The following is a 23,794-nucleotide window of genomic DNA, read 5'->3' as shown; positions in this document are numbered from 1 at the left end:
GGAAATGGTTTAAAAGGGCGAAATTGTCGAAAAGAAGGCTTAGGCGATTGAATGGGCTAAAAATCGGACAGGCTGTCCGGGGAAAAAAAAAAGAGGGGGGGGGGGTGGTGGAAAAAGGGACAAAAGGGGTGCAACACGAGGACTTCCCAGGGGGTCACCCATCCTAGTACTACTCTCGCCCAAGCACGCTTAACTGCGGAGTTCTGATGGGATCCGGTGCATTAGTGCTGGTATGATCGCACCCGAAGATTAACCGCGACTTTATTGTTTTAAGTAGTAGACGGGGAAAAAAATGAAATTGAATGGAACAGGATAATCTGGAAATGGTTTAAAAGGGAGAAATTGTCGAAAAGGAGGCGAAGGCGATTGAATGGGCTAAAAATCGGACAGGCTATCCGGGGAAAAAAAAAAGACGGGGGGGGGGGGTGGAAAAAGGGACAAAAGGGGTGCAACACGAGGACTTCCCAGGGGGTCACCCATCCTAGTACTACTCTCGCCCAAGCACGCTTAACTGCGGAGTTCTGATGGGATCCGGTGCATTAGTGCTGGTATGATCGCACCCGAAGATTAACCGAGACTTTATTGTTTTAAGCAGTAGACGGGGAAAAAAATGAAATTGAATGGAACAGGATAATCTGGAAATGGTTAAAAAGGGAGAAATTGTCGAAAAGGAGGCGAAGGCGATTGAATGGGCTAAAAATCGGACAGGCTGTCCGGGGAAAAAAAAAAGAGGGGGGGGGGTGGAAAAAGGGACAAAAGGGGTGCAACACGAGGACTTCCCAGGGGGTCACCCATCCTAGTACTACACTCGCCCAAGCACGCTTAACTGCGGAGTTCTGATGGGATCCGGTGCATTAGTGCTGGTATGATCGCACCCGAAGATTAACCGCGACTTTATTGTTTTAACCAGTAGACAGGGAAAAAATGAAATTGAATGGAACAGGATAATCTGGAAATGGTCTAAAAGGGAGAAATTGTCGAAAAGGAGGCGAAGGCGATTGAATGGGCTAAAAATCGGACAGGCTGTCCGGGGAAAAAAAAAAGAGGGGGGGGGGTGGTGGAAAAAGGGACAAAAAGGGTGCAACACGAGGGCTTCCCAGGGGGTCACCCATCCTAGTACTACTCTCGCCCAAGCACGCTTAACTGCGGAGTTCTGATGGGATCCGGTGCATTAGTGCTGGTATGATCGCACCCGAAGATTAACCGCGACTTTATTGTTTTAAGCAGTAGACGGGGAAAAAAATGAAATTGAATGGAACAGGATAATCTGGAAATGGTTTAAAAGGGAGAAATTGTCGAAAAGGAGGCGAAGGCGATTGAATGGGCTAAAAATCGGACAGGCTGTCCGGGGAAAAGAAAAAGAGGGGGGGGGGTGGTGGAAAAAGGGACAAAAGGGGTGCAACACGAGGACTTCCCAGGGGGTCACCCATCCTAGTACTACACTCGCCCAAGCATGCTTAACTGCGGAGTTCTGATGGGATCCGGTGCATTAGTGCTGGTATGATCGCACCCGAAGATTAACCGCGACTTTATTGTTTTAACCAGTAGACAGGGAAAAAATGAAATTGAATGGAACAGGATAATCTGGAAATGGTCTAAAAGGGAGAAATTGTCAAAAAGGAGGCGAAGGCGATTGAATGGGCTAAAAATCGGACAGGCTGTCCAGGGAAAAAAAAAAGAGGGGGGGGGGGTGGTGGAAAAAGGGACAAAAGGGGTGCAACACGAGGGCTTCCCAGGGGGTCACCCATCCTAGTACTACTCTCGCCCAAGCACGCTTAACTGCGGAGTTCTGATGGGATCCGGTGCATTAGTGCTGGTATGATCGCACCCGAAGATTAACCGCGACTTTATTGTTTTAAGCAGTAGACGGGGAAAAAAATGAAATTGAATGGAACAGGATAATCTGGAAATGGTTTAAAAGGGAGAAATTGTCGAAAAGGAGGCGAAGGCGATTGAATGGGCTAAAAATCGGACAGGCTGTCCGGGGAAAAGAAAAAGAGGGGGGGGGTGGTGGAAAAAGGGACAAAAGGGGTGCAACACGAGGACTTCCCAGGGGGCCACCCATCCTAGTACTACTCTCGCCCAAGCACGCTTAACTGCGGAGTTCTGATGGGATCCAGTGCATTAGTGCTGGTATGATTGCACCCGAAGATTAACCGCGACTTTATTGTTTTAAGCAGTAGACGGGGAAAAAATGAAATTGAATGGAACAGGATAATCTGGAAATGGTTTAAAAGGGAGAAATTGTCGAAAAGGAGGCGAAGGCGATTGAATGGGCTAAAAATCGGACAGGCTGTCCGGGGAAAAAAAAAAGAGGGGGGGAGTGGAAAAAGGGACAAAAGGGGTGCAACACGAGGACTTCCCAGGGCGTCACCCATCCTAGTACTACTCTCGCCCAAGCACGCTTAACTGCGGAGTTCTGCTGGGATCCGGTGCATTAGTGCTGGTATGATCGCACCCGAAGATTAACCGCGACTTTATTGTTTTAAGCAGTAGACGGGGAAAAAAATGAAATTGAATGGAACAGGATAATCTGGAAATGGTTTAAAAGGGAGAAATTGTCGAAAAGGAGGCGAAGGCGATTGAATGGGCTAAAAATCGGACAGGCTGTCCGGGGAAAAAAAAAAGAGGGGGGTGGTGGAAAAAGGGACAAAAGGGGTGCAACACGAGGACTTCCCAGGTGGTCACCCATCCTAGTACTACTCTCGCCCAAGCACGCTTAACTGCGGAGTTCTGATGGGATCCGGTGCATTAGTGCTGGTATGATCGCACCCGAAGATTAACCGCGACTTTATTGTTTTAAGCAGTAGACGGGGAAAAAAATGAAATTGAATGGAACAGGATAATCTGGAAATGGTTTAAAAGGGAGAAATTGTCGAAAAGGAGGCGAAGGCGATTGAATGGGCTAAAAATCGGACAGGCTGTCCGGGGAAAAAAAAAAGAGGGGGGGGGGTGGTGGAAAAAGGGACAAAAGGGGTGCAACACGAGGACTTCCCAGGGGGTCACCCATCCTAGTACTACTCTCGCCCAAGCACGCTTAACTGCGGAGTTCTGATGGGATCCGGTGCATTAGTGCTGGTATGATCGCACCCGAAGATTAACCGCGACTTTATTGTTTTAAGTAGTAGACGGGGAAAAAAATGAAATTGAATGGAACAGGATAATCTGGAAATGGTTTAAAAGGGAGAAATTGTCGAAAATGAGGCGAAGGCGATTGAATGGGCTAAAAATCGGACAGGCTGTCCGGGGAAAAAAAAAAGGGGGGGGGGGTGGTGGAAAAAGGGACAAAAGGGGTGCAACACGAGGACTTCCCAGGGGGTCACCCATCCTAGTACTACTCTCGCCCAAGCACGCTTAACTGCGGAGTTCTGATGGGATCCGGTGCATTAGTGCTGGTATGATCGCACCCGAAGATTAACCGCGACTTTATTGTTTTAAGTAGTAGACGGGGAAAAAAATGAAATTGAATGGAACAGGATAATCTGGAAATGGTTTAAAAGGGAGAAATTGTCGAAAAGGAGGCGAAGGCGATTGAATGGGCTAAAAATTGGACAGGCTGTCCGGGGAAAAAAAAAAAGAGGGGGGGGGGGTGGTGGAAAAGGGACAAAAGGGGTGCAACACGAGGACTTCCCAGGGGGTCACCCATTCTAGTATTACTCTCGCCCAAGCACGCTTAACTGCGGAGTTCTGATGGGATCCGGTGCATTATTGCTGGTATGATCGCACCCGAAGATTAACCGCGACTTTATTGTTTTAAGCAGTAGACGGGGAAAAAATGAAATTGAATGGAACAGGATAATCTGGAAATGGTTTAAAAGGGAGAAATTGTCGAAAAGGAGGCGAAGGCGATTGAATGGGCTAAAAATCGGACAGGCTGTCCGGGGAAAAAAAAAAGAGGGGGGGGGGGTGGTGGAAAAAGGGACAAAAGGGGTGCAACACGAGGACTTCCCAGGGGGTCACCCATCCTAGTACTACTCTCGCCCAAGCATGCTTAACTGCGGAGTTCTGATGGGATCCGGTGCATTAGTGCTGGTATGATCGCACCCGAAGATTAACCGCGAATTTATTGTTTTAAGCAGTAGACGGGGAAAAAAATGAAATTGAATGGAACAGGATAATCTGGAAATGGTTTAAAAGGAAGAAATTGTCGAAAAGGAGGCGAAGGCGATTGAATGGGCTAAAAATCGGACAGGCTGTCCGGGGAAAAAAAAAAGAGGGGGGGGGGGGTGGTGGAAAAAGGGACAAAAGGGGTGCAACACGAGGACTTCCCAGGGGGTCACCCATCCTAGTACTACTCTCGCCCAAGCACGCTTAACTGCGGAGTTCTGATGGGATCCGGTGCATTAGTGCTGGTATGATCGCACCCGAAGATTAACCGCGACTTTATTGTTTTAAGCAGTAGACGGGGAAAAAAATGAAATTGAATGGAACAGGATAATCTGGAAATGGTTTAAAAGGGAGAAATTGTCGAAAATGAGGCGAAGGCGATTGAATGGGCTAAAAATCGGACAGGCTGTCCGGGGAAAAAAAAAAGAGGAGGGGGTGGTTGAAAAAGGGACAAAAGGGGTGCAACACGAGGACTTCCCAGGGGGTCACCCATCCTAGTACTACTCTCGCCCAAGCACGCTTAACTGCGGAGTTCTGATGGGATCCGGTGCATTAGTGCTGGTATGATCGCACCCGAAGATTAACCGCGACTTTATTGTTTTAAGCAGTAGACGGGGAAAAAAATGAAATTGAATGGAACAGGATAATCTGGAAATGGTTTAAAAGGGAGAAATTGTCGAAAAGGAGGCGAAGGCGATTGAATGGGCTAAAAATCGGACAGGCTGTCCGGGAAAAAAAAAAGAGGGGGGGGTGTTGGAAATAGGGACAAAAGGGGTGCAACACGAGGACTTCCCAGGGGGTCACCCATCCTAGTACCACTCTCGCCCAAGCACGCTTAACTGCGGAGTTCTGATGGGATCCGGTGCATTAGTGCTGGTATGATCGCACCCGAAGATTAACCGCGACTTTATTGTTTTAAGCAGTAGCCGGGGAAAAAAATGAAATTGAATGGAACAGGATAATCTGGAAATGGTTTAAAAGGGAGAAATTGTCGAAAAGGAGGCGAAGGCGATTGAATGGGCTAAAAATCGGACAGGCTGTCCGGGGAAAAAAAAAAGGGGGGGGGGGTGGTGGAAAAAGGGACAAAAGGGGTGCAACACGAGGACTTCCCAGGGGGTCACCCATCCTAGTACTACTCTCGCCCAAGCACGCTTAACTGCGGAGTTCTGATGGGATCCGGTGCATTAGTGCTGGTATGATCGCACCCGAAGATTAACCGCGACTTTATTGTTTTAAGCAGTAGACGGGGAAAAAAATGAAATTGAATGGAACAGGATAATCTGGAAATGGTTGAAAAGGGAGAAATTGTCGAAAAGGAGGCGAAGGCGATTGAATGGGCTAAAAATTGGACAGGCTGTCCGGGGAAAAAAAAAAAGAGGGGGGGGGGTGGTGGAAAAGGGACAAAAGGGGTGCAACACGAGGACTTCCCAGGGGGTCACCCATCCTAGTATTACTCTCGCCCAAGCACGCTTAACTGCGGAGTTCTGATGGGATCCGGTGCATTATTGCTGGTATGATCGCACCCGAAGATTAACCGCGACTTTATTGTTTTAAGCAGTAGACGGGGAAAAAATGAAATTGAATGGAACAGGATAATCTGGAAATGGTTTAAAAGGGAGAAATTGTCGAAAAGGAGGCGAAGGCGATTGAATGGGCTAAAAATCGGACAGGCTGTCCGGGGAAAAAAAAAAGAGGGGGGGGGGGTGGTGGAAAAAGGGACAAAAGGGGTGCAACACGAGGACTTCCCAGGGGGTCACCCATCCTAGTACTACTCTCGCCCAAGCACGCTTAACTGCGGAGTTCTGATGGGATCCGGTGCATTAGTGCTGGTATGATCGCACCCGAAGATTAACCGCGACTTTATTGTTTTAAGCAGTAGACGGGGAAAAAAATGAAATTGAATGGAACAGGATAATCTGGAAATGGTTTAAAAGGGAGAAATTGTCGAAAAGGAGGCGAAGGCGATTGAATGGGCTAAAAATCGGACAGGCTGTCCGGGGAAAAAAAAAAGAGGGGGGGGGGTGGTGGAAAAAGGGACAAAAGGGGTGCAACACGAGGACTTCCCAGGGGGTCACCCATCCTAGTACTACTCTCGCCCAAGCACGCTTAACTGCGGAGTTCTGATGGGATCCGGTGCATTAGTGCTGGTATGATCGCACCCGAAGATTAACCGCGACTTTATTGTTTTAAGCAGTAGACGGGGAAAAAAATGAAATTGAATGGAACAGGATAATCTGGAAATGGTTTAAAAGGGAGAAATTGTCGAAAATGAGGCGAAGGCGATTGAATGGGCTAAAAATCGGACAGGCTGTCCGGGGAAAAAAAAAAGAGGAGGGGGTGGTGGAAAAAGGGACAAAAGGGGTGCAACACGAGGACTTCCCAGGGGGTCACCCATCCTAGTACTACTCTCGCCCAAGCACGCTTAACTGCGGAGTTCTGATGGGATCCGGTGCATTAGTGCTGGTATGATCGCACCCGAAGATTAACCGCGACTTTATTGTTTTAAGCAGTAGACGGGGAAAAAAATGAAATTGAATGGAACAGGATAATCTGGAAATGGTTTAAAAGGGAGAAATTGTCGAAAAGGAGGCGAAGGCGATTGAATGGGCTAAAAATCGGACAGGCTGTCCGGGAAAAAAAAAAGAGGGGGGGGTGTTGGAAAAAGGGACAAAAGGGGTGCAACACGAGGACTTCCCAGGGGGTCACCCATCCTAGTACCACTCTCGCCCAAGCACGCTTAACTGCGGAGTTCTGATGGGATCCGGTGCATTAGTGCTGGTATGATCGCACCCGAAGATTAACCGCGACTTTATTGTTTTAAGCAGTAGACGGGGAAAAAAATGAAATTGAATGGAACAGGATAATCTGGAAATGGTTTAAAAGGGAGAAATTGTCGAAAAGGAGGCGAAGGCGATTGAATGGGCTAAAAATCGGACAGGCTGTCCGGGGAAAAAAAAAAGAGGGGGGGTGGTGGAAAAAGGGACAAAAGGGGTGCAACACGAGGACTTCCCAGGGGGTCACCCATCCTAGTACTACTCTCGCCCAAGCACGCTTAACTGCGGAGTTCTGATGGGATCCGGTGCATTAGTGCTGGTATGATCGCACCCGAAGATTAACCGCGACTTTATTGTTTTAAGCAGTAGACGGGGAAAAAAATGAAATTGAATGGAACAGGATAATCTGGAAATGGTTTAAAAGGGAGAAATTGTCGAAAAGGAGGCGAAGGCGATTGAATGGGCTAAAAATCGGACAGGCTGTCCGGGGAAAAAAAAAAGAGGGGGGGGTGGTGGAAAAAGGGACAAAAGGGGTGCAACACGAGGACTTCCCAGGGGGTCACCCATCCTAGTACTACTCTCGCCCAAGCACGCTTAACTGCGGAGTTCTGATGGGATCCGGTGCATTAGTGCTGGTATGATCGCACCCGAAGATTAACCGCGACTTTATTGTTTTAAGCAGTAGACGGGGAAAAAAATGAAATTGAATGGAACAGGATAATCTGGAAATGGTTTAAAAGGGAGAAATTGTCGAAAAGGAGGCGAAGGCGATTGAATGGGCTAAAAATCGGACAGGCTGTCCGGGGAAAAAAAAAAGAGGGGGGGGGGTGGTGGAAAAAGGGACAAAAGGGGTGCAACACGAGGACTTCCCAGGGGGTCACCCATCCTAGTACTACTCTCGCCCAAGCACGCTCAACTGCAGAGTTCTGATGGGATCCGGTGCATTAGTGCTGGTATGATCGCACCCGAAGATTAACCGCGACTTTATTGTTTTAAGCAGTAGACGGGGAAAAAAATGAAATTGAATGGAACAGGATAATCTGGAAATGGTTTAAAAGGGAGAAATTGTCGAAAAGGAGGCGAAGGCGATTGAATGGGCTAAAAATCGGACAGGCTGTCCGGGGAAAAAAAAAAGAGGGGGGGGTGGTGGAAAAAGGGACAAAAGGGGTGCAACACGAGGACTTCCCAGGGGGTCACCCATCCTAGTACTACTCTCGCCCAAGCACGCTCAACTGCAGAGTTCTGATGGGATCCGGTGCATTAGTGCTGGTATGATCGCACCCGAAGATTAACCGCGACTTTATTGTTTTAAGCAGTAGACGGGGAAAAAAATGAAATTGAATGGAACAGGATAATCTGGAAATGGTTTAAAAGGGAGAAATTGTCGAAAAGGAGGCGAAGGCGATTGAATGGGGTAAAAATCGGACAGGCTGTCCGGGGAAAAAAAAAAGAGGGGGGGGGGGGTGGTGGAAAAATGGACAAAAGGGGTGCAACACGAGGACTTCCCAGGGGGTCACCCATCCTAGTACTACTCTCGCCCAAGCACGCTTAACTGCGGAGTTCTGATGGGATCCGGTGCATTAGTGCTGGTATGATCGCACCCGAAGATTAACCGCGACATTATTGTTTTAAGCAGTAGACGGGGAAAAAAATGAAATTGAATGGAACAGGATAATCTGGAAATGGATTAAAATGGAGAAATTGTCGAAAAGGAGGCGAAGGCGATTGAATGGGCTAAAAATCGGATAGGCTGTCCGGGGAAAAAAAAAAGAGGGGGGGGGGTGGTGGAAAAAGGGACAAAAGGGGTGCAACACGAGGACTTCCCAGGGGGTCACCCATCCTAGTACCACTCTCGCCCAAGCACGCTTAACTGCGGAGTTCTGATGGGATCCGGTGCATTAGTGCTGGTATGATCGCACCCGAAGATTAACCGAGACTTTATTGTTTTAAGCAGTAGACGGGGAAAAAAATGAAATTGAATGGAACAGGATAATCTGGAAATGGTTTAAAAGGGAGAAATTGTCGAAAAGGAGGCGAAGGCGATTGAATGGGCTAAAAATCGGACAGGCTGTCCGGGAAAAAAAAAAGGGGGGGGGGTGGTGGAGAAAGGGACAAAAGGGGTGCAACACGAGCACTTCCCAGGGGGTCACCCATCCTAGTACTACTCTCGCCCAAGCACGCTTAACTGCGGAGTTCTGATGGGATCCGGTGCATTAGTGCTGGTATGATCGCACCCGAAGATTAACCGCGACTTTATTGTTTTAAGCAGTAGACGGGGAAAAAAATGAAATTGAATGGAACAGGATAATCTGGAAATGGTTTAAAAGGGAGAAATTGTCGAAAAGGAGGCGAAGGCGATTGAATGGGCTAAAAATCGGACAGGCTGTCCGGGGAAAAAAAAAAGAGGGGGGGGGGTGGTGGAAAAAGGGACAAAAGGGGTGCAACACGAGGACTTCCCAGGGGATCACCCATCCTAGTACTACTCTCGCCCAAGCACGCTTAACTGCGGAGTTCTGATGGCATCCGGTGCATTAGTGCTGGTATGATCGCACCCGAAGATTAACCGCGACTTTATTGTTTTAAGCAGTAGACGGGGAAAAAAATGAAATTGATTGGAACAGGATAATCTGGAAATGGTTTAAAAGGGAGAAATTGTCGAAAAGGAGGCGAAGCCGATTGAATGGGCTAAAAATCGGACAGGCTGTCCGGGGAAAAAAAAAGAGGGGGGGGTGGTGGAAAAAGGGACAAAAGGGGTGCAACACGAGGACTTCCCAGGGGGTCACCCATCCTAGTACTACTCTCGCCCAAGCACGCTTAACTGCGGAGTTCTGATGGGATCCGGTGCATTAGTGCTGGTATGATCGCACCCGAAGATTAACCGCGACTTTATTGTTTTAAGCAGTAGACGGGGAAAAAAATGAAATTGAATGGAACAGGATAATCTGGAAATGGTTTAAAAGGGAGAAATTGTCGAAAAGGAGGCGAAGGCGATTGAATGGGCTAAAAATCGGACAGGCTGTCCGGGGAAAAAAAAAAGAGGGGGGGGGGGTGGTGGAAAAAGGGACAAAAGGGGTGCAACACGAGGACTTCCCAGGGGGTCACCCATCCTAGTACTACTCTCGCCCAAGCACGCTTAACTGCGGAGTTCTGATGGCATCCGGTGCATTAGTGCTGGTATGATCGCACCCGAAGATTAACCGCGACTTTATTGTTTTAAGCAGTAGACGGGGAAAAAAATGAAATTGAATGGAACAGGATAATCTGGAAATGGTTTAAAAGGGAGAAATTGTCGAAAAGGAGGCGAAGCCGATTGAATGGGCTAAAAATCGGACAGGCTGTCCGGGGAAAAAAAAAAGAGGGGGGGGGGGGGTGGTGGAAAAAGGGACAAAAGGGGTGCAACACGAGGACTTCCCAGGGGGTCACCCATCCTAGTACTACTCTCGCCCAAGCACGCTTAACTGCGGAGTTCTGATGGGATCCGGTGCATTAGTGCTGGTATGATCGCACCCGAAGATTAATCGCGACTTTATTGTTTTAAGCAATAGACGGGGAAAAACATGAAATTGAATGGAACAGGATAATCTGGAAATGGTTTAAAAGGGAGAAATTGTCAAAAAGGAGGCGAAGGCGATTGAATGGGCTAAAAATCGGACAGGCTGTCCGGGGAAAAAAAAAAGAGGGGGGGGGTTGTGGAAAAAGGGATGCAACACGAGGACTTCCCAGGGGGTCACCCATCCTAGTACTACTCTCGCCCAAGCACGCTTAACTGCGGAGTTCTGATGGGATCCGGTGCATTAGTGCTGGTATGATCGCACCCGAAGATTAACCGCGACTTTATTGTTTTAAGCAGTAGACGGGGAAAAAAATGAAATTGAATGGAACAGGATAATCTGGAAATGGTTTAAAAGGGAGAAATTGTCGAAAAGGAGGCGAAGGCGATTGAATGGGCTAAAAATCGGACAGGCTGTCCGGGGAAAAAAAAAAGAGGGGGAGGGGGGTGGTGGAAAAAGGGACAAAAGGGGTGCAACACGAGGACTTCCCAGGGGGTCACCCATCCTAGTACTACTCTCGCCCAAGCACGCTTAACTGCGGAGTTCTGGTGGGATCCGGTGCATTAGTGCTGGTATGATCGCACCCGAAGATTAACCGCGACTTTATTGTTTTAAGCAGTAGACGGGGAAAAAAATGAAATTGAATGGAACAGGATAATCTGGAAATGGTTTAAAAGGGAGAAATTGTCGAAAAGGAGGCGAAGGCGATTGAATGGGCTAAAAATCGGACAGGCAGTCCGGGAAAAAAAAAAGAGGGGGGGGGGTGTTGGAAAAAGGGACAAAAGGGGTGCAACACGAGGACTTCCCAGGGGGTCACCCATCCTAGTACCACTCTCGCCCAAGCACGCTTAACTGCGGAGTTCTGATGGGATCCGGTGCATTTGTGCTGGTATGATCGCACCCGAAGATTAACCGCGACTTTATTGTTTTAAGCAGTAGACGAGGAAAAAAATGAAATTGAATGGAACAGGATAATCTTGAAATGGTTTAAAAGGGAGAAATTGTCGAAAAGGAGGCGAAGGCGATTGAATGGGCTAAAAATCGGACAGGCTGTCCGGGGAAAAAAAAAAGAGGGGGGGGGGGTGGTGGAAAAATGGACAAAAAGGGTGCAACACGAGGACTTCCCAGGGGGTCACCCATCCTAGTACCACTCTCGCCCAAGCACGCTTAACTGCGGAGTTCTGATGGGATCCGGTGCATTTGTGCTGGTATGATCGCACCCGAAGATTAACCGCGACTTTATTGTTTTAAGCAGTAGACGGGGAAAAAAATGAAATTGAATGGAACAGGATAATCTGGAAATGGTTTAAAAGGGAGAAATTGTCGAAAAGGAGGCGAAGGCGATTGAATGGGCTAAAAATCAGACAGGCTGTCCGGGGAAAAAAAAAAGAGGGGGGGGGGGTGGTGGAAAAACGGACAAAAGGGGTGCAACACGAGGACTTCCCAGGGGGTCACCCATCCTAGTACTACTCTCGCCCAAGCACGCTTAACTGCGGAGTTCGGATGGGATCCGGTGCATTAGTGCTGGTATGATCGCACCCGAAGATTAACCGCGACTTTATTGTTTTAAGTAGTAGACGGAGAAAAAAATGAAATTGAATGGAACAGGATAATCTGGAAATGGTTTAAAAGGGAGAAATTGTCGAAAAGGAGGCGAAGGCGATTGAATGGGCTAAAAATCGGACAGGCTGCCCGGGGAAAAAAAAAAGAGGGGGGGTGGTGGAAAAAGGGACAAAAGGGGTGCAACACGAGGACTTCCCAGGGGGTCACCCATCCTAGTACTACTCTCGCCCAAGCACGCTTAACTGCGGAGTTCTGATGGGATCCGGTGCATTAGTGCTGGTATGATCGCACCCGAAGATTAACCGCGACTTTATTGTTTTAAGCAGTAGACGGGGAAAAAAATGAAATTGAATGGAACAGGATAATCTGGAAATGGTTTAAAAGGGAGAAATTGTCGAAAAGGAGGCGAAGGCGATTGAATGGGCTAAAAATCGGACAGGCTGTCCGGGGAAAAAAAAAAGAGGGGGGGGGGGTGGTGGAAAAAGGGACAAAAGGGGTGCAACACGAGGACTTCCCAGGGGGTCACCCATCCTAGTACTACTCTCGCCCAAGCACGCTTAACTGCGGAGTTCTGATGGGATCCGGTGCATTAGTGCTGGTATGATCGCACCCGAAGATTAACCGCGACTTTATGGTTTTAAGCAGTAGACGGGGAAAAAAATGAAATTGAATGGAACAGGATAATCTGGAAATGGTTTAAAAGGGAGAAATTGTCGAAAAGGAGGCGAAGGCGATTGAATGGGCTAAAAATCGGACAGGCTGTCCGGGGAAAAAAAAAAGAGGGGGGGGGGGTGGTGGAAAAAAGGACAAAAGGGGTGCAACACGAGGACTTCCCAGGGGGTCACCCATCCTAGTACTACTCACGCCCAAGCACGCTTAACTCCGGAGTTCTGATGGGATCCGGTGCATTAGTGCTGGTATGATCGCACCCGAAGATTAACCGCGACTTTATTGTTTTAAGCAGTAGACGGGGAAAAAAATGAAATTGAATGGAACCGGATAATCTGGAAATGGTTTAAAAGGGAGAAATTGTCGAAAAGGAGGCGAAGGCGATTGAATGGGCTAAAAATCGGACAGGCTGTCCGGGGAAAAAAAAAAGAGGGGGGGGGGTGGTGGAAAAAGGGACAAAAGGGGTGCAACACGAGGACTTCCCAGGGGGTCACCCATCCTAGTACCACTCTCGCCCAAGCACGCTTAACTGCGGAGTTCTGATGGGATCCGGTGCATTAGTGCTGGTATGATCGCACCCGAAGATTAACCGCGACTTTATTGTTTTAAGCAGTAGACGGGGAAAAAAATGAAATTGAATGGAACAGGATAATCTGGAAATGGTTTAAAAGGGAGAAATTGTCGAAAAGGAGGCGAAGGCGATTGAATGGGCTAAAAATCGGACAGGCTGTCCGGGGAAAAAAAAAAGAGGGGGGGGGGTGGTGGAAAAATGGACAAAAAGGGTGCAACACGAGGACTTCCCAGGGGGTCACCCATCCTAGTACTACTCTCGCCCAAGCACGCTTAACTGCGGAGTTCTGATGGGATCCGGTGCATTAGTGCAGGTATGATCGCACCCGAAGATTAACCGCGACTTTATTGTTTTAAGCAGTAGACGGGGAAAAAAATGAAATTGAATGGAACAGGATAATCTAGAAATGGTTTAAAAGGGAGAAATTGTCGAAAAGGAGGCGAAGGTGATTGAATGGGCTAAAAATCGGACAGGCTGTCCGGGGAAAAAAAAAAGAGGGGGGGGGGGTGGTGGAAAAATGGACAAAAGGGGTGCAACACGAGGACTTCCCAGGGGGTCACCCATCCTAGTACTACTCTCGCCCAAGCACGCTTAACTGCGGAGTTCTGATGGGATCCGGTGCATTAGTGCTGGTATGATCGCACCCGAAGATTAACCGCGACTTTATTGTTTTAAGCAGTAGACGGGGAAAAAAATGAAATTGAATGGAACAGGATAATCTGGAAATGGTTTAAAAGGGAGAAATTGTCGAAAAGGAGGCGAAGGCGATTGAATGGGCTAAAAATCGGACAGGCTGTCCGGGGAAAAAAAAAAGAGGGGGTGGGGGTGGTGGAAAAATGGACAAAAGGGGTGCAACACGAGGACTTCCCAGGGGGTCACCCATCCTAGTACTACTCTCGCCCAAGCACGCTTAACTGCGGAGTTCTGATGGGATCCGGTGCATTAGTGCAGGTATGATCGCACCCGAAGATTAACCGCGACTTTATTGTTTTAAGCAGTAGACGGGGAAAAAAATGAAATTGAATGGAACAGGATAATCTAGAAATGGTTTAAAAGGGAGAAATTGTCGAAAAGGAGGCGAAGGCGATTGAATGGGCTAAAAATCGGACAGGCTGTCCGGGGAAAAAAAAAAGAGGGGGGGGGTGGTGGAAAAATGGACAAAAGGGGTGCAACACGAGGACTTCCCAGGGGGTCACCCATCCTAGTACTACTCTCGCCCAAGCACGCTTAACTGCGGAGTTCTGATGGGATCCGGTGCATTAGTGCTGGTATGATCGCACCCGAAGATTAACCGCGACTTTATTGTTTTAAGCAGTAGACGGGGAAAAAAATGAAATTTAATGGAACAGGATAATCTGGAAATGGTTTAAAAGGGAGAAATTGTCGAAAAGGAGGCGAAGGCGATTGAATGGGCTAAAAATCGGACAGGCTGTCCGGGGAAAAAAAAAAGAGGGGGGGGGTGGTGGAAAAAGGGACAAAAGGGGTGCAACACGAGGACTTCCCAGGGGGTCACCCATCCTAGTACTACTCTCGCCCAAGCACGCTTAACTGCGGAGTTCTGATGGGATCCGGTGCATTAGTGCTGGTATGATCGCACCCGAAGATTAACCGCGACTTTATTGTTTTAAGCAGTAGACGGGGAAAAAAATGAAATTGAATGGAACATGATAATCTGGAAATGGTTTAAATGGGAGAAATTGTCGAAAAGGAGGCGAAGGCGATTGAATGGACTAAAAATCGGACAGGCTGTCCTGGGAAAAAAAAAAGAGGGGGGGGTGGTGGAAAAAGGGACAAAAGGGGTGCAACACGAGGACTTCCCAGGGGGTCACCCATCCTAGTACTACTCTCGCCCAAGCACGCTTAACTGCGGAGTTCTGATGGGATCCAGTGCATTAGTGCTGGTATGATCGCACCCGAAGATTAACCGCGACTTTATTGTTTTAAGCAGTAGACGGGGAAAAAAATGAAATTGAATGGAACAAGATAATCTGGAAATGGTTTAAAAGGGAGAAATTGTCGAAAAGGAGGCGAAGGCGATTGAATGGGCTAAAAATCGGACAGGCTGTCCGGGGAAAAAAAAAAGAGGGGGGGTGGAAAAAGGGACAAAAGGGGTGCAACACGAGGACTTCCCAGGGGGTCACCCATCCTAGTACTACTCTCGCCCAAGCACGCTTAACTGCGGAGTTCTGATGGGATCCGATGCATTAGTGCTGGTATGATCGCACCCGAAGATTAACCGCGATTTTATTGTTTTAAGCAGTAGACGGGGAAAAAAATGAAATTGAATGGAACAGGATAATCTGGAAATGGTTTAAAAGGGAGAAATTGTCGAAAAGGAGGCGAAGGCGATTGAATGGGCTAAAAATCGGACAGGCTGTCCGGGGAAAAAAAAAAGAGGGGGGGGGTGGAAAAAGGGACAAAAGGGGTGCAACACGAGTACTTCCCAGGGGGTCACCCATCCTAGTACTACTCTCGCCCAAGCACGCTTAACTGCGGAGTTCTGATGGGATCCGATGCATTAGTGCTGGTATGATCGCACCCGAAGATTAACCGCGATTTTATTGTTTTAAGCAGTAGACGGGGAAAAAAATGAAATTGAATGGAACAGGATAATCTGGAAATGGTTTAAAAGGGAGAAATTGTCGAAAAGGAGGCGAAGGCGATTGAATGGGCTAAAAATCGGACAGGCTGTTCGGGGAAAAAAAAAAGAGGGGGGGGGGGTGGTGGAAAAAGGGACAAAAGGGGTGCAACATGAGGACTTCCCAGGGGGTCACCCATCCTAGTACTACTCTCGCCCAAGCACGCTTAACTGCGGAGTTCTGATGGGATCCGGTGCATTAGTGCTGGTATGATCGCACCCGAAGATTAACCGAGACTTTATTGTTTTAAGCAGTAGACGGGGAAAAAAATGAAATTGAATGGAACAGGATAATCTGGAAATGGTTTAAAAGGGAGAAATTGTCGAAAAGGAGGCGAAGGCGATTGAATGGGCTAAAAATCGGACAGGCTGTCCGGGGAAAAAAAAAAGAGGGGAGGGGGTGGTGAAAAAGGGACAAAATGGGTGCAACACGAGCACTTCCCAGGGGGTCACCCATCCTAGTACTACTCTCGCCCAAGCACGCTTAACTGCAGAGTTCTGATGGGATCCGGTGCATTAGTGCTGGTATGATCGCACCCGAAGATTAACCGCGACTTTATTGTTTTAAGCAGTAGACGGGGAAAAAAATGAAATTGAATGGAACAGGATAATCTGGAAATGGTTTAAAAGGGAGAAATTGTCGAAAAGGAGGCGAAGACGATTGAATGGGCTAAAAATCGGACAGGCTGTCCGGGGAAAAAAAAAAGAGGGGGGGGGGGTGGTGGAAAAAGGGACAAAAGGGGTGCAACACGAGGACTTCCCAGGGGGTCACCCATCCTAGTACTACTCTCGCCCAAGCACGCTTAACTGCGGAGTTCTGATGGCATCCGGTGCATTAGTGCTGGTATGATCGCACCCGAAGATTAACCGCGACTTTATTGTTTTAAGCAGTAGACGGGGAAAAAAATGAAATTGAATGGAACAGGATAATCAGGAAATGGTTTAAAAGGGAGAAATTGTCGAAAAGGAGGCGAAGGCGATTGAATGGGCTAAAAATCGGACAGGCTGTCCGGGGAAAAAAAAAAGAGGGGGGGGGGGTGGTGGAAAAAGGGACAAAAGGGGTGCAACACGAGGACTTCCAGGGGGTCACCCATCGTAGTACTACTCTCGCCCAAGCACGCTTAACTGCGGAGTTCTGATGGGATCCGGTGCATTAGTGCTGGTATGATCGCACCCGAAGATTAACCGCGACTTTATTGTTTTAAGCAGTAGACGGGGAAAAAAATGAAATTGAATGGAACAGGATAATCTGGAAATGGTTTAAAAGGGAGAAATTGTCGAAAAGGAGGCGAAGGCGATTGAATGGGCTAAAAATCGGACAGCTGTCTTGGGAAAAAAAAAAGAGGGGGGGGGGGGGGTGGTGGAAAAAGGGACAAAAGGGGTGCAACACGAGGACTTCCCAGGGGGTCACCCATCCTAGTACTACTCTCGCCCAAGCACGCTTAACTGCGGAGTTCTGATGGGATCCAGTGCATTAGTGCTGGTATGATCGCACCCGAAGATTAACCGCGACTTTATTGTTTTAAGCAGTAGACGGGGAAAAAAATGAAATTGAATGGAACAGGATAATCTGGAAATGGTTTAAAAGGGAGAAATTGTCGAAAAGGAGGCGAAGGCGATTGAATGGGCTAAAAATCGGACAGGCTGTCCGGGGAAAAAAAAAAGAGGGGGGGGGGTGGTGGAAAAAGGGACAAAAGGGGTGCAACACGAGGACTTCCCAGCGGGTCACCCATCCTAGTACTACTCTCGCCCAAGCACGCTTAACTGCGGAGTTCTGATGGGATCCGGTGCATTAGTGCTGGTATTATCGCACCCGAAGATTAACCGCGACTTTATTGTTTTAAGTAGTAGACGGGGAAAAAAATGAAATTGAGTGGAACAGGATAATCTGGAAATGGTTTAAAAGGGAGAAATTGTCGAAAAGGAGGCGAAGGCGATTGAATGGGCTAAAAATCGGACAGGCTGTCTTGGGAAAAAAAAAAGAGGGGGGGGGGGGGTGGTGGAAAAAGGGACAAAAGGGGTGCAACACGAGGACTTCCCAGGGGGTCACCCATCCTAGTACTACTCTCGCCCAAGCACGCTTAACTGCGGAGTTCTGATGGGATCCGGTGCATTAGTGCTGGTATGATCGCACCCGAAGATTAACCGCGACTTTATTGTTTTAAGCAGTAGACGGGGAAAAAAATGAAATTGAATGGAACAGGATAATCTGGAAATGGTTTAAAAGGGAGAAATTGTCGAAAAGGAGGCGAAGGCGATTGAATGGGCTAAAAATCGGACAGGCTGTCCGGGGAAAAAAAAAAGAGGGGGGGTGGAAAAAGGGACAAAAGGGGTGCAACACGAGGACTTCCCAGGGGGTCACCCATCCTAGTACTACTCTCGCCCAAGCACGCTTAACTGCGGAGTTCTGATGGGATCCGGTGCATTAGTGCTGGTATGATCGCACCCGAAGATTAACCGCGACTTTATTGTTTTAAGCAGTAGACGGGGAAAAAAATGAAATTGAATGGAACAGGATAATCTGGAAATGGTTTAAAAGGGAGAAATTGTCGAAAAGGAGGCGAAGGCGATTGAATGGGCTAAAAATCGGACAGCTGTCTTGGGAAAAAAAAAAGAGGGGGGGGGGTGGTGGAAAAAGGGACAAAAGGGGTGCAACACGAGGACTTCCCAGGGGGTCACCCATCCTAGTACTACTCTCGCCCAAGCACGCTTAACTGCGGAGTTCTGATGGGATCCGGTGCATTAGTGCTGGTATGATCGCACCCGAAGATTAACCGCGACTTTATTGTTTTAAGCAGTAGACGGGGAAAAAAATGAAATTGAATGGAACAGGATAATCTGGAAATGGTTTAAAAGGGAGAAATTGTCGAAAAGGAGGCGAAGGCGATTGAATGGGCTAAAAATCGGACAGGCTGTCCGGGGAAAAAAAAAAGAGGGGGGGGTGGAAAAAGGGACAAAAGGGGTGCAACACGAGGACTTCCCAGGGGGTCACCCATCCTAGTACTACTCTCGCCCAAGCACGCTTAACTGCGGAGTTCTGATGGGATCCGGTGCATTAGTGCTGGTATGATCGCACCCGAAGATTAACCGCGACTTTATTGTTTTAAGCAGTAGACGGGGAAAAAAATGAAATTGAATGGAACAGGATAATCTGGAAATGGTTTAAAAGGGAGAAATTGTCGAAAAGGAGGCGAAGGCGATTGAATGGGCTAAAAATCGGACAGGCTGTCCGGGGAAAAAAAAAAGAGGGGGGGGTGGTGGAAAAAGGGACAAAAGCGGTGCAACACGAGGACTTCCCAGGGGGTCACCCATCCTAGTACTACTCTCGCCCAAGCACGCTTAACTGCGGAATTCTGATGGGATCCGGTGCATTAGTGCTGGTATGATCGCACCCGAAGATTAACCGCGACTTTATTGTTTTAAGCAGTAGACGGGGAAAAAAATGAAATTGAATGGAACAGGATAATCAGGAAATGGTTTAAAAGGGAGAAATTGTCGAAAAGGAGGCGAGGGCGATTGAATGGGCTAAAAATCGGACAGGCTGTCCGGGGAAAAAAAAAAGAGGGGGGGGTGGTGGAAAAAGGGACAAAAGGGGTGCAACACGAGGACTTCCAGGGGGTCACCCATCCTAGTACTACTCTCGCCCAAGCACGCTTAACTGCGGAGTTCTGATGGGATCCGATGCATTAGTGCTGGTATGATCGCACCCGAAGATTAACCGCGACTTTATTGTTTTAAGCAGTAGACGGGGAAAAAAATGAAATTGAATGGAACAGGATAATCTGGAAATGGTTTAAAAGGGAGAAATTGTCGAAAAGGAGGCGAAGGCGATTGAATGGGCTAAAAATCGGACAGGCTGTCCGGGGAAAAAAAAAAGAGGGGGGGGTGGTGGAAAAAGGGACAAAAGCGGTGCAACACGAGGACTTCCCAGGGGGTCACCCATCCTAGTACTACTCTCGCCCAAGCACGTTTAACTGCGGAGTTCTGATGGGATCCGGTGCATTAGTGCTGGTATGATCGCACCCGAAGATTAACCGCGACTTTATTGTTTTAAGCAGTAGCCGGGGAAAAAAATGAAATTGAATGGAACAGGATAATCTGGAAATGGTTTAAAACGGAGAAATTGTCGAAAAGGAGGCGAAGGCGATTGAATGGGCTAAAAATCGGACAGGCTGTCCGGGGAAAAAAAAAAGAGGGGGGGGGTGGTGGAAAAAGGGACAAAAGGGGTGCAACACGAGGACTTCCCAGGGGGTCACCCATCCTAGTACCACTCTCGCCCAAGCACGCTTAACTGCGGAGTTCTGATGGGATACGGTGCATTAGTGCTGGTATGATCGCACACGAAGATTAACCGCGACTTTATTGTTTTAACCCGTAGACGGGGAAAAAAATGAAATTGAGTGGAACAGGATAATCTGGAAATGGTTTAAAAGGGAGAAATTGTCGAAAAGGAGGCGAAGGCGATTGAATGGGCTAAAAATCGGACAGGCTGTCTTGGGAAAAAAAAAAGAGGGGGGGGGGGGGGTGGTGGAAAAAGGGACAAAAGGGGTGCAACACGAGGACTTCCCAGGGGGTCACCCATCCTAGTACTACTCTCGCCCAAGCACGCTTAACTGCGGAGTTCTGATGGGATCCGGTGCATTAGTGCTGGTATGATCGCACCCGAAGATTAACCGCGACTTTATTGTTTTAAGCAGTAGACGGGGAAAAAAATAAAATTGAATGGAACAGGATAATCTGGAAATGGTTTAAAAGGGAGAAATTGTCGAAAAGGAGGCGAAGCCGATTGAATGGGCTAAAAATCGGACAGGCTGTCCGGGGGAAAAAAAAAGAGGGGGGGTGGAAAAAGGGACAAAAGGGGTGCAACACGAGGACTTTCCAGGGGGTCACCCATCCTAGTACTACTCTCGCCCAAGCACGCTTAACTGCGGAGTTCTGATGGGATCCGGTGCATTAGTGCTGGTATGATCGCACCCGAAGATTAACCGCGACTTTATTGTTTTAAGCAGTAGACGGTGAAAAAAATGAAATTGAATGGAACAGGATAATTTGGAAATGGTTTAAAAGGGTGAAATTGTCGAAAAGGAGGCGAAGGCGATTGAATGGGCTAAAAATCGGACAGGCTGTCTGGGGAAAAAAAAAAGAGGGGGGGGGGGTGGTGGAAAAAGGGACAAAAGGGGTGCAACACGAGGACTTCCCAGGGGGTCACCCATCCTAGTACTACTCTCGCCCAAGCACGCTTAACTGCGGAATTCTGATGGGATCCGGTGCATTAGTGCTGGTATGATCGCACCCGAAGATTAACCGCGACTTTATTGTTTTAAGCAGTAGACGGGGAAAAAAATGAAATTGAATGGAACAGGATAATCAGGAAATGGTTTAAAAGGGATAAATTGTCGAAAAGGAGGCGAAGGCGATTGAATGGGCTAAAAATCGGACAGGCTGTCCGGGGAAAAAAAAAAGAGGGGGGGGGAGTGGTGGAAAAAGGGACAAAAGGGGTGCAACACGAGGACTTCCAGGGGGTCACCCATCCTAGTACTACTCTCGCCCAAGCACGCTTAACTGCGGAGTTCTGATGGGATCCGGTGCATTAGTGCTGGTATGATCGCACCCGAAGATTAACCGCGACTTTATTGTTTTAAGCAGTAGACGGGGAAAAAAATGAAATTGAATGGAACAGGATAATCTGGAAATGGTTTAAAAGGGAGAAATTGTCGAAAAGGAGGCGAAGGCGATTGAATGGGCTAAAAATCGGACAGGCTGTCCGGGGAAAAAAAAAAGAGGGGGGGGGGGGTGGTGGAAAAAGGGACAAAAGGGGTGCAACACGAGGACTTCCCAAGGGGTCACCCATCCTAGTACTACTCTCGCCCAAGCACGCTTAACTGCGGAGTTCTGATGGGATCCGGTGCATTAGTGCTGGTATGATCGCACCCGAAGATTAACCGCGACTTTATTGTTTTAAGCAGTAGACGGGGAAAAAAATGAAATTGAATGGAACAGGATAATCTGGAAATGGTTTAAAAGGGAGAAATTGTCGAAAAGGAGGCGAAGGCGATTGAATGGGCTAAAAATCGGACAGGCTGTCCGGGGAAAAAAAAAAGAGGGGGGGGGTGGTGGAAAAAGGGACAAAAGGGCTGCAACACGAGGACTTCCCAGGGGGTCACCCATCCTAGTACTACTCTCGCCCAAGCACGCTTAACTGCGAAGTTCTGATGGGATCCGGTGCATTAGTGCTGGTATGATCGCACCCGAAGATTAACCGCGACTTTATTGTTTTAAGCAGTAGACGGGGAAAAAAATGAAATTGAATGGAACAGGATAATCTGGAAATGGTTTAAAAGGGAGAAATTGTCGAAAAGGAGGCGAAGGCGATTGAATGGGCTAAAAATCGGACAGGCTGTCCGGGGAAAAAAAAAAGAGGGGGGGGTGGTGGAAAAATTGACAAAAGGGGTGCAACACGAGGACTTCCCAGGGGGTCACCCATCCTAGTACTACTCTCGCCCAAGCACGCTTAACTGCGGAGTTCTGATGGGATCCGGTGCATTAGTGCTGGTATGATCGCACCCGAAGATTAACCGCGACTTTATTGTTTTAAGCAGTAGACGGGGAAAAAAATGAAATTGAATGGAACAGGATAATCTGGAAATGGTTTAAAAGGGAGAAATTGTCGAAAAGGAGGCGAAGGCGATTGAATGGGCTAAAAATCGGACAGGCTGTCCGGGGAAAAAAAAAAGAGGGGGGGGGGGGTGGTGGAAAAAGGGACAAAAAGGGTGCAACACGAGGACTTCCCAGGTGGTCACCCATCCTAGTACTACTCTCGCCCAAGCACGCTTAACTGCGGAGTTCTGATGGGATCCGGTGCATTAGTGCTGGTATGATCGCACCCGAAGATTAACCGCGACTTTATTGTTTTAAGCAGTAGACGGGGAAAAAAATGAAATTGAATGGAACAGGATAATCTGGAAATGGTTTAAAAGGGAGAAATTGTCGAAAAGGAGGCGAAGGCGATTGAATGGGCTAAAAATCGGACAGGCTGTCCGGGGAAAAAAAAAAGAGGGGGGGGGTGGTGGAAAAAGGGACAAAAGGGGTGCAACACGAGGACTTCCCAGGGGGTCACCCATCCTAGTACCACTCTCGCCCAAGCACGCTTAACTGCGGAGTTCTGATGGGATCCGGTGCATTAGTGCTGGTATGATCGCACCCGAAGATTAACCGCGACTTTATTGTTTTAAGCAGTAGACGGGGAAAAAAATGAAATTGAATGGAACAGGATAATCTGGAAATGGTTTAAAAGGGAGAAATTGTCGAAAAGGAGGCGAAGGCGATTGAATGGGCTAAAAATCGGACAGACTGTCCGGGGAAAAAAAAAAGAGGGGGGGGTGGTGGTGGAAAAAGGGACAAAAGGGGTGCAACACGAGGACTTCCCAGGGGGTCACCCATCCTAGTACTACTCTCGCCCAAGCACGCTTAGCTGCGGAGTTCTGATGGTATCCGGTGCATTAGTGCTGGTATGATCGCACCCGAAGATTAACCGCGACTTTGTTGTTTTAAGCAGTAGACGGGGAAAAAAATGAAATTGAATGGAACAGGATAATCTGGAAATGGTTTAAAAGGGAGAAATTGTCGAAAAGGAGGCGAAGGCGATTGAATGGGCTAAAAATCGGACAGGCAGTCCGGGGAAAAAAAAAAGAGGGGGGGGGTGGTGGAAAAAGGGACAAAAGGGGTGCAACACGAGGACTTCCCAGGGGGTCACCCATCCTAGTACTACTCTCGCCCAAGCACGCTTAACTGCGGAGTTCTGATGGGATCCGGTGCATTAGTGCTGGTATGATCGCACCCGAAGATTAACCGCGACTTTATTGTTTTAAGTAGTAGACGGGGAAAAAAATGAAATTGAATGGAACAGGATAATCTGGAAATG

General features: G+C 48.0%; 75 non-coding genes across 75 annotated transcripts; all 75 read right to left on the bottom strand.

Annotated features, from left to right (window-relative positions):
• Nucleotides 1-125: 125 nt before the first annotated feature.
• LOC145809739 (5S ribosomal RNA) lies at nucleotides 126-244 on the bottom strand. The gene has a single exon (XR_014353301.1). It is a non-coding gene; the product is annotated as a 5S ribosomal RNA (ribosomal RNA).
• Nucleotides 245-443: 199 nt separating this feature from the next.
• On the bottom strand, nucleotides 444-562 carry LOC145809729 (5S ribosomal RNA). Its single transcript, XR_014353291.1, has one exon. It is a non-coding gene; the product is annotated as a 5S ribosomal RNA (ribosomal RNA).
• A 196-nt stretch (nucleotides 563-758) lies between these two features.
• LOC145809173 (5S ribosomal RNA) lies at nucleotides 759-877 on the bottom strand. The gene has a single exon (XR_014352668.1). It is a non-coding gene; the product is annotated as a 5S ribosomal RNA (ribosomal RNA).
• Nucleotides 878-1,075: 198 nt separating this feature from the next.
• Nucleotides 1,076-1,194, bottom strand: LOC145809093 (5S ribosomal RNA). Its single transcript, XR_014352587.1, has one exon. It is a non-coding gene; the product is annotated as a 5S ribosomal RNA (ribosomal RNA).
• Nucleotides 1,195-1,393: 199 nt separating this feature from the next.
• LOC145810110 (5S ribosomal RNA) lies at nucleotides 1,394-1,512 on the bottom strand. The gene has a single exon (XR_014353676.1). It is a non-coding gene; the product is annotated as a 5S ribosomal RNA (ribosomal RNA).
• Nucleotides 1,513-1,711: 199 nt separating this feature from the next.
• On the bottom strand, nucleotides 1,712-1,830 carry LOC145808979 (5S ribosomal RNA). Its single transcript, XR_014352471.1, has one exon. It is a non-coding gene; the product is annotated as a 5S ribosomal RNA (ribosomal RNA).
• Nucleotides 1,831-2,028: 198 nt separating this feature from the next.
• On the bottom strand, nucleotides 2,029-2,147 carry LOC145810056 (5S ribosomal RNA). Its single transcript, XR_014353622.1, has one exon. It is a non-coding gene; the product is annotated as a 5S ribosomal RNA (ribosomal RNA).
• A 194-nt stretch (nucleotides 2,148-2,341) lies between these two features.
• Nucleotides 2,342-2,460, bottom strand: LOC145811054 (5S ribosomal RNA). Its single transcript, XR_014354605.1, has one exon. It is a non-coding gene; the product is annotated as a 5S ribosomal RNA (ribosomal RNA).
• Nucleotides 2,461-2,655: 195 nt separating this feature from the next.
• LOC145808623 (5S ribosomal RNA) lies at nucleotides 2,656-2,774 on the bottom strand. The gene has a single exon (XR_014352086.1). It is a non-coding gene; the product is annotated as a 5S ribosomal RNA (ribosomal RNA).
• Nucleotides 2,775-2,973: 199 nt separating this feature from the next.
• LOC145809717 (5S ribosomal RNA) lies at nucleotides 2,974-3,092 on the bottom strand. The gene has a single exon (XR_014353279.1). It is a non-coding gene; the product is annotated as a 5S ribosomal RNA (ribosomal RNA).
• A 198-nt stretch (nucleotides 3,093-3,290) lies between these two features.
• LOC145809706 (5S ribosomal RNA) lies at nucleotides 3,291-3,409 on the bottom strand. The gene has a single exon (XR_014353268.1). It is a non-coding gene; the product is annotated as a 5S ribosomal RNA (ribosomal RNA).
• A 200-nt stretch (nucleotides 3,410-3,609) lies between these two features.
• On the bottom strand, nucleotides 3,610-3,728 carry LOC145810992 (5S ribosomal RNA). The gene has a single exon (XR_014354543.1). It is a non-coding gene; the product is annotated as a 5S ribosomal RNA (ribosomal RNA).
• A 199-nt stretch (nucleotides 3,729-3,927) lies between these two features.
• On the bottom strand, nucleotides 3,928-4,046 carry LOC145809726 (5S ribosomal RNA). The gene has a single exon (XR_014353288.1). It is a non-coding gene; the product is annotated as a 5S ribosomal RNA (ribosomal RNA).
• A 201-nt stretch (nucleotides 4,047-4,247) lies between these two features.
• On the bottom strand, nucleotides 4,248-4,366 carry LOC145809695 (5S ribosomal RNA). The gene has a single exon (XR_014353257.1). It is a non-coding gene; the product is annotated as a 5S ribosomal RNA (ribosomal RNA).
• A 197-nt stretch (nucleotides 4,367-4,563) lies between these two features.
• On the bottom strand, nucleotides 4,564-4,682 carry LOC145809684 (5S ribosomal RNA). The gene has a single exon (XR_014353246.1). It is a non-coding gene; the product is annotated as a 5S ribosomal RNA (ribosomal RNA).
• A 196-nt stretch (nucleotides 4,683-4,878) lies between these two features.
• LOC145809426 (5S ribosomal RNA) lies at nucleotides 4,879-4,997 on the bottom strand. The gene has a single exon (XR_014352972.1). It is a non-coding gene; the product is annotated as a 5S ribosomal RNA (ribosomal RNA).
• Nucleotides 4,998-5,195: 198 nt separating this feature from the next.
• On the bottom strand, nucleotides 5,196-5,314 carry LOC145809673 (5S ribosomal RNA). Its single transcript, XR_014353235.1, has one exon. It is a non-coding gene; the product is annotated as a 5S ribosomal RNA (ribosomal RNA).
• A 199-nt stretch (nucleotides 5,315-5,513) lies between these two features.
• LOC145810700 (5S ribosomal RNA) lies at nucleotides 5,514-5,632 on the bottom strand. The gene has a single exon (XR_014354258.1). It is a non-coding gene; the product is annotated as a 5S ribosomal RNA (ribosomal RNA).
• A 199-nt stretch (nucleotides 5,633-5,831) lies between these two features.
• Nucleotides 5,832-5,950, bottom strand: LOC145809662 (5S ribosomal RNA). Its single transcript, XR_014353224.1, has one exon. It is a non-coding gene; the product is annotated as a 5S ribosomal RNA (ribosomal RNA).
• Nucleotides 5,951-6,149: 199 nt separating this feature from the next.
• On the bottom strand, nucleotides 6,150-6,268 carry LOC145809651 (5S ribosomal RNA). The gene has a single exon (XR_014353212.1). It is a non-coding gene; the product is annotated as a 5S ribosomal RNA (ribosomal RNA).
• A 197-nt stretch (nucleotides 6,269-6,465) lies between these two features.
• LOC145809640 (5S ribosomal RNA) lies at nucleotides 6,466-6,584 on the bottom strand. Its single transcript, XR_014353201.1, has one exon. It is a non-coding gene; the product is annotated as a 5S ribosomal RNA (ribosomal RNA).
• Nucleotides 6,585-6,780: 196 nt separating this feature from the next.
• LOC145809425 (5S ribosomal RNA) lies at nucleotides 6,781-6,899 on the bottom strand. The gene has a single exon (XR_014352971.1). It is a non-coding gene; the product is annotated as a 5S ribosomal RNA (ribosomal RNA).
• Nucleotides 6,900-7,095: 196 nt separating this feature from the next.
• Nucleotides 7,096-7,214, bottom strand: LOC145809629 (5S ribosomal RNA). Its single transcript, XR_014353190.1, has one exon. It is a non-coding gene; the product is annotated as a 5S ribosomal RNA (ribosomal RNA).
• Nucleotides 7,215-7,411: 197 nt separating this feature from the next.
• Nucleotides 7,412-7,530, bottom strand: LOC145809618 (5S ribosomal RNA). Its single transcript, XR_014353179.1, has one exon. It is a non-coding gene; the product is annotated as a 5S ribosomal RNA (ribosomal RNA).
• A 199-nt stretch (nucleotides 7,531-7,729) lies between these two features.
• Nucleotides 7,730-7,848, bottom strand: LOC145810630 (5S ribosomal RNA). Its single transcript, XR_014354191.1, has one exon. It is a non-coding gene; the product is annotated as a 5S ribosomal RNA (ribosomal RNA).
• Nucleotides 7,849-8,045: 197 nt separating this feature from the next.
• Nucleotides 8,046-8,164, bottom strand: LOC145810629 (5S ribosomal RNA). Its single transcript, XR_014354190.1, has one exon. It is a non-coding gene; the product is annotated as a 5S ribosomal RNA (ribosomal RNA).
• Nucleotides 8,165-8,365: 201 nt separating this feature from the next.
• On the bottom strand, nucleotides 8,366-8,484 carry LOC145809606 (5S ribosomal RNA). The gene has a single exon (XR_014353167.1). It is a non-coding gene; the product is annotated as a 5S ribosomal RNA (ribosomal RNA).
• A 199-nt stretch (nucleotides 8,485-8,683) lies between these two features.
• LOC145809424 (5S ribosomal RNA) lies at nucleotides 8,684-8,802 on the bottom strand. Its single transcript, XR_014352969.1, has one exon. It is a non-coding gene; the product is annotated as a 5S ribosomal RNA (ribosomal RNA).
• Nucleotides 8,803-8,998: 196 nt separating this feature from the next.
• Nucleotides 8,999-9,117, bottom strand: LOC145809238 (5S ribosomal RNA). Its single transcript, XR_014352746.1, has one exon. It is a non-coding gene; the product is annotated as a 5S ribosomal RNA (ribosomal RNA).
• Nucleotides 9,118-9,316: 199 nt separating this feature from the next.
• On the bottom strand, nucleotides 9,317-9,435 carry LOC145811049 (5S ribosomal RNA). Its single transcript, XR_014354599.1, has one exon. It is a non-coding gene; the product is annotated as a 5S ribosomal RNA (ribosomal RNA).
• Nucleotides 9,436-9,631: 196 nt separating this feature from the next.
• Nucleotides 9,632-9,750, bottom strand: LOC145809595 (5S ribosomal RNA). Its single transcript, XR_014353156.1, has one exon. It is a non-coding gene; the product is annotated as a 5S ribosomal RNA (ribosomal RNA).
• Nucleotides 9,751-9,950: 200 nt separating this feature from the next.
• LOC145810571 (5S ribosomal RNA) lies at nucleotides 9,951-10,069 on the bottom strand. The gene has a single exon (XR_014354134.1). It is a non-coding gene; the product is annotated as a 5S ribosomal RNA (ribosomal RNA).
• Nucleotides 10,070-10,271: 202 nt separating this feature from the next.
• Nucleotides 10,272-10,390, bottom strand: LOC145809584 (5S ribosomal RNA). Its single transcript, XR_014353145.1, has one exon. It is a non-coding gene; the product is annotated as a 5S ribosomal RNA (ribosomal RNA).
• A 189-nt stretch (nucleotides 10,391-10,579) lies between these two features.
• LOC145809126 (5S ribosomal RNA) lies at nucleotides 10,580-10,698 on the bottom strand. Its single transcript, XR_014352620.1, has one exon. It is a non-coding gene; the product is annotated as a 5S ribosomal RNA (ribosomal RNA).
• Nucleotides 10,699-10,899: 201 nt separating this feature from the next.
• On the bottom strand, nucleotides 10,900-11,018 carry LOC145809745 (5S ribosomal RNA). The gene has a single exon (XR_014353307.1). It is a non-coding gene; the product is annotated as a 5S ribosomal RNA (ribosomal RNA).
• Nucleotides 11,019-11,216: 198 nt separating this feature from the next.
• On the bottom strand, nucleotides 11,217-11,335 carry LOC145809892 (5S ribosomal RNA). The gene has a single exon (XR_014353460.1). It is a non-coding gene; the product is annotated as a 5S ribosomal RNA (ribosomal RNA).
• A 200-nt stretch (nucleotides 11,336-11,535) lies between these two features.
• Nucleotides 11,536-11,654, bottom strand: LOC145810004 (5S ribosomal RNA). Its single transcript, XR_014353571.1, has one exon. It is a non-coding gene; the product is annotated as a 5S ribosomal RNA (ribosomal RNA).
• A 200-nt stretch (nucleotides 11,655-11,854) lies between these two features.
• LOC145808401 (5S ribosomal RNA) lies at nucleotides 11,855-11,973 on the bottom strand. The gene has a single exon (XR_014351864.1). It is a non-coding gene; the product is annotated as a 5S ribosomal RNA (ribosomal RNA).
• A 196-nt stretch (nucleotides 11,974-12,169) lies between these two features.
• Nucleotides 12,170-12,288, bottom strand: LOC145809573 (5S ribosomal RNA). The gene has a single exon (XR_014353134.1). It is a non-coding gene; the product is annotated as a 5S ribosomal RNA (ribosomal RNA).
• Nucleotides 12,289-12,488: 200 nt separating this feature from the next.
• LOC145809562 (5S ribosomal RNA) lies at nucleotides 12,489-12,607 on the bottom strand. The gene has a single exon (XR_014353123.1). It is a non-coding gene; the product is annotated as a 5S ribosomal RNA (ribosomal RNA).
• A 200-nt stretch (nucleotides 12,608-12,807) lies between these two features.
• LOC145809209 (5S ribosomal RNA) lies at nucleotides 12,808-12,926 on the bottom strand. The gene has a single exon (XR_014352711.1). It is a non-coding gene; the product is annotated as a 5S ribosomal RNA (ribosomal RNA).
• Nucleotides 12,927-13,125: 199 nt separating this feature from the next.
• On the bottom strand, nucleotides 13,126-13,244 carry LOC145809423 (5S ribosomal RNA). Its single transcript, XR_014352968.1, has one exon. It is a non-coding gene; the product is annotated as a 5S ribosomal RNA (ribosomal RNA).
• A 199-nt stretch (nucleotides 13,245-13,443) lies between these two features.
• Nucleotides 13,444-13,562, bottom strand: LOC145809125 (5S ribosomal RNA). The gene has a single exon (XR_014352619.1). It is a non-coding gene; the product is annotated as a 5S ribosomal RNA (ribosomal RNA).
• Nucleotides 13,563-13,762: 200 nt separating this feature from the next.
• On the bottom strand, nucleotides 13,763-13,881 carry LOC145809551 (5S ribosomal RNA). Its single transcript, XR_014353112.1, has one exon. It is a non-coding gene; the product is annotated as a 5S ribosomal RNA (ribosomal RNA).
• Nucleotides 13,882-14,081: 200 nt separating this feature from the next.
• Nucleotides 14,082-14,200, bottom strand: LOC145809082 (5S ribosomal RNA). The gene has a single exon (XR_014352576.1). It is a non-coding gene; the product is annotated as a 5S ribosomal RNA (ribosomal RNA).
• A 198-nt stretch (nucleotides 14,201-14,398) lies between these two features.
• On the bottom strand, nucleotides 14,399-14,517 carry LOC145809540 (5S ribosomal RNA). The gene has a single exon (XR_014353101.1). It is a non-coding gene; the product is annotated as a 5S ribosomal RNA (ribosomal RNA).
• Nucleotides 14,518-14,715: 198 nt separating this feature from the next.
• Nucleotides 14,716-14,834, bottom strand: LOC145809530 (5S ribosomal RNA). The gene has a single exon (XR_014353091.1). It is a non-coding gene; the product is annotated as a 5S ribosomal RNA (ribosomal RNA).
• A 197-nt stretch (nucleotides 14,835-15,031) lies between these two features.
• On the bottom strand, nucleotides 15,032-15,150 carry LOC145809277 (5S ribosomal RNA). Its single transcript, XR_014352793.1, has one exon. It is a non-coding gene; the product is annotated as a 5S ribosomal RNA (ribosomal RNA).
• Nucleotides 15,151-15,343: 193 nt separating this feature from the next.
• Nucleotides 15,344-15,462, bottom strand: LOC145809590 (5S ribosomal RNA). The gene has a single exon (XR_014353151.1). It is a non-coding gene; the product is annotated as a 5S ribosomal RNA (ribosomal RNA).
• Nucleotides 15,463-15,657: 195 nt separating this feature from the next.
• On the bottom strand, nucleotides 15,658-15,776 carry LOC145810014 (5S ribosomal RNA). The gene has a single exon (XR_014353581.1). It is a non-coding gene; the product is annotated as a 5S ribosomal RNA (ribosomal RNA).
• Nucleotides 15,777-15,976: 200 nt separating this feature from the next.
• Nucleotides 15,977-16,095, bottom strand: LOC145810027 (5S ribosomal RNA). The gene has a single exon (XR_014353594.1). It is a non-coding gene; the product is annotated as a 5S ribosomal RNA (ribosomal RNA).
• Nucleotides 16,096-16,293: 198 nt separating this feature from the next.
• Nucleotides 16,294-16,412, bottom strand: LOC145810246 (5S ribosomal RNA). Its single transcript, XR_014353822.1, has one exon. It is a non-coding gene; the product is annotated as a 5S ribosomal RNA (ribosomal RNA).
• Nucleotides 16,413-16,612: 200 nt separating this feature from the next.
• Nucleotides 16,613-16,731, bottom strand: LOC145810570 (5S ribosomal RNA). Its single transcript, XR_014354133.1, has one exon. It is a non-coding gene; the product is annotated as a 5S ribosomal RNA (ribosomal RNA).
• A 200-nt stretch (nucleotides 16,732-16,931) lies between these two features.
• Nucleotides 16,932-17,049, bottom strand: LOC145810550 (5S ribosomal RNA). The gene has a single exon (XR_014354114.1). It is a non-coding gene; the product is annotated as a 5S ribosomal RNA (ribosomal RNA).
• Nucleotides 17,050-17,251: 202 nt separating this feature from the next.
• LOC145809276 (5S ribosomal RNA) lies at nucleotides 17,252-17,370 on the bottom strand. The gene has a single exon (XR_014352791.1). It is a non-coding gene; the product is annotated as a 5S ribosomal RNA (ribosomal RNA).
• A 199-nt stretch (nucleotides 17,371-17,569) lies between these two features.
• Nucleotides 17,570-17,688, bottom strand: LOC145810003 (5S ribosomal RNA). The gene has a single exon (XR_014353570.1). It is a non-coding gene; the product is annotated as a 5S ribosomal RNA (ribosomal RNA).
• A 202-nt stretch (nucleotides 17,689-17,890) lies between these two features.
• On the bottom strand, nucleotides 17,891-18,009 carry LOC145809519 (5S ribosomal RNA). Its single transcript, XR_014353079.1, has one exon. It is a non-coding gene; the product is annotated as a 5S ribosomal RNA (ribosomal RNA).
• A 193-nt stretch (nucleotides 18,010-18,202) lies between these two features.
• Nucleotides 18,203-18,321, bottom strand: LOC145809508 (5S ribosomal RNA). Its single transcript, XR_014353067.1, has one exon. It is a non-coding gene; the product is annotated as a 5S ribosomal RNA (ribosomal RNA).
• Nucleotides 18,322-18,519: 198 nt separating this feature from the next.
• On the bottom strand, nucleotides 18,520-18,638 carry LOC145809496 (5S ribosomal RNA). The gene has a single exon (XR_014353055.1). It is a non-coding gene; the product is annotated as a 5S ribosomal RNA (ribosomal RNA).
• Nucleotides 18,639-18,832: 194 nt separating this feature from the next.
• Nucleotides 18,833-18,951, bottom strand: LOC145809485 (5S ribosomal RNA). Its single transcript, XR_014353043.1, has one exon. It is a non-coding gene; the product is annotated as a 5S ribosomal RNA (ribosomal RNA).
• Nucleotides 18,952-19,148: 197 nt separating this feature from the next.
• Nucleotides 19,149-19,267, bottom strand: LOC145810600 (5S ribosomal RNA). Its single transcript, XR_014354161.1, has one exon. It is a non-coding gene; the product is annotated as a 5S ribosomal RNA (ribosomal RNA).
• A 197-nt stretch (nucleotides 19,268-19,464) lies between these two features.
• LOC145810944 (5S ribosomal RNA) lies at nucleotides 19,465-19,582 on the bottom strand. The gene has a single exon (XR_014354495.1). It is a non-coding gene; the product is annotated as a 5S ribosomal RNA (ribosomal RNA).
• Nucleotides 19,583-19,779: 197 nt separating this feature from the next.
• On the bottom strand, nucleotides 19,780-19,898 carry LOC145810161 (5S ribosomal RNA). The gene has a single exon (XR_014353728.1). It is a non-coding gene; the product is annotated as a 5S ribosomal RNA (ribosomal RNA).
• Nucleotides 19,899-20,096: 198 nt separating this feature from the next.
• On the bottom strand, nucleotides 20,097-20,215 carry LOC145811241 (5S ribosomal RNA). Its single transcript, XR_014354786.1, has one exon. It is a non-coding gene; the product is annotated as a 5S ribosomal RNA (ribosomal RNA).
• A 203-nt stretch (nucleotides 20,216-20,418) lies between these two features.
• LOC145809474 (5S ribosomal RNA) lies at nucleotides 20,419-20,537 on the bottom strand. Its single transcript, XR_014353030.1, has one exon. It is a non-coding gene; the product is annotated as a 5S ribosomal RNA (ribosomal RNA).
• A 193-nt stretch (nucleotides 20,538-20,730) lies between these two features.
• On the bottom strand, nucleotides 20,731-20,849 carry LOC145809783 (5S ribosomal RNA). The gene has a single exon (XR_014353348.1). It is a non-coding gene; the product is annotated as a 5S ribosomal RNA (ribosomal RNA).
• A 200-nt stretch (nucleotides 20,850-21,049) lies between these two features.
• On the bottom strand, nucleotides 21,050-21,168 carry LOC145809669 (5S ribosomal RNA). The gene has a single exon (XR_014353231.1). It is a non-coding gene; the product is annotated as a 5S ribosomal RNA (ribosomal RNA).
• A 200-nt stretch (nucleotides 21,169-21,368) lies between these two features.
• Nucleotides 21,369-21,486, bottom strand: LOC145810304 (5S ribosomal RNA). The gene has a single exon (XR_014353880.1). It is a non-coding gene; the product is annotated as a 5S ribosomal RNA (ribosomal RNA).
• Nucleotides 21,487-21,687: 201 nt separating this feature from the next.
• On the bottom strand, nucleotides 21,688-21,806 carry LOC145809045 (5S ribosomal RNA). Its single transcript, XR_014352539.1, has one exon. It is a non-coding gene; the product is annotated as a 5S ribosomal RNA (ribosomal RNA).
• A 198-nt stretch (nucleotides 21,807-22,004) lies between these two features.
• LOC145810456 (5S ribosomal RNA) lies at nucleotides 22,005-22,123 on the bottom strand. Its single transcript, XR_014354024.1, has one exon. It is a non-coding gene; the product is annotated as a 5S ribosomal RNA (ribosomal RNA).
• A 197-nt stretch (nucleotides 22,124-22,320) lies between these two features.
• LOC145809464 (5S ribosomal RNA) lies at nucleotides 22,321-22,439 on the bottom strand. The gene has a single exon (XR_014353018.1). It is a non-coding gene; the product is annotated as a 5S ribosomal RNA (ribosomal RNA).
• A 201-nt stretch (nucleotides 22,440-22,640) lies between these two features.
• On the bottom strand, nucleotides 22,641-22,759 carry LOC145808930 (5S ribosomal RNA). The gene has a single exon (XR_014352418.1). It is a non-coding gene; the product is annotated as a 5S ribosomal RNA (ribosomal RNA).
• A 198-nt stretch (nucleotides 22,760-22,957) lies between these two features.
• LOC145809422 (5S ribosomal RNA) lies at nucleotides 22,958-23,076 on the bottom strand. Its single transcript, XR_014352967.1, has one exon. It is a non-coding gene; the product is annotated as a 5S ribosomal RNA (ribosomal RNA).
• A 200-nt stretch (nucleotides 23,077-23,276) lies between these two features.
• On the bottom strand, nucleotides 23,277-23,395 carry LOC145810569 (5S ribosomal RNA). The gene has a single exon (XR_014354132.1). It is a non-coding gene; the product is annotated as a 5S ribosomal RNA (ribosomal RNA).
• Nucleotides 23,396-23,593: 198 nt separating this feature from the next.
• LOC145809453 (5S ribosomal RNA) lies at nucleotides 23,594-23,712 on the bottom strand. The gene has a single exon (XR_014353004.1). It is a non-coding gene; the product is annotated as a 5S ribosomal RNA (ribosomal RNA).
• Between the last annotated feature and the right edge of the window lie 82 nt (nucleotides 23,713-23,794).

Source organism: Camellia sinensis, chromosome 14 (assembly GCF_055761805.1).
Source record: "Camellia sinensis isolate YWXY chromosome 14, ASM5576180v1, whole genome shotgun sequence".
NCBI classification, from domain to species: Eukaryota; Viridiplantae; Streptophyta; class Magnoliopsida; order Ericales; family Theaceae; genus Camellia; species Camellia sinensis.
Note: the sequence above shows the minus strand (reverse complement) of the source record. Positions and strands in the feature narration are given on the sequence as shown.